Source organism: Myotis brandtii, unplaced genomic scaffold (assembly GCF_000412655.1).
Source record: "Myotis brandtii unplaced genomic scaffold, ASM41265v1 scaffold251, whole genome shotgun sequence".
Lineage (NCBI taxonomy): Eukaryota > Metazoa > Chordata > Mammalia > Chiroptera > Vespertilionidae > Myotis > Myotis brandtii.
In genome coordinates this window covers 2,666,748-2,667,110 of record NW_005359516.1, presented here as the reverse complement: position 1 = coordinate 2,667,110, position 363 = coordinate 2,666,748, and the positions used below count along the sequence as shown (strand labels likewise).

General features: G+C 50.4%; 1 long non-coding RNA gene across 1 annotated transcript in view; it reads left to right on the top strand.

The window, feature by feature from the left end:
• Nucleotides 1-363, top strand: part of LOC106726352 — a 27,048-nt gene that overhangs the window by 10,424 nt on the left and 16,261 nt on the right. The window lies entirely within an intron of this gene.

Below are 363 nucleotides of genomic sequence, written 5' to 3'. Positions count from 1 at the left end.
CGCCCGTTTTAAATCCGCGGCGTCCCCGCTGCCGCCTGCAGTCACCGCCAGGCCTGCCCTCGTTCCTCCTGGCCCAAACTCCTTTTGCAGGGCGGCAAAATAATGTGTCGCCCCCATTCACAACACTAACGTTTCCAAACATCTGCCGGTGCCACCAGGGTTAACAAAATAAATATTTTGTTTTGAAAATTTGCCGGACTCACAGTGTCTGCCCGTCGGAGCTTTATATTCAAGGCTAGGTTGTTAAAGGATTTTTATAAAACTACCATCTGCAGGTTGGCGCAATCTTGTGACCTAAAAAAGACGGGTCCTCATTTTTTTTTCAAGGGGTCCTGCGCAGCAAGCACTTCCGGGGTCAGAGGT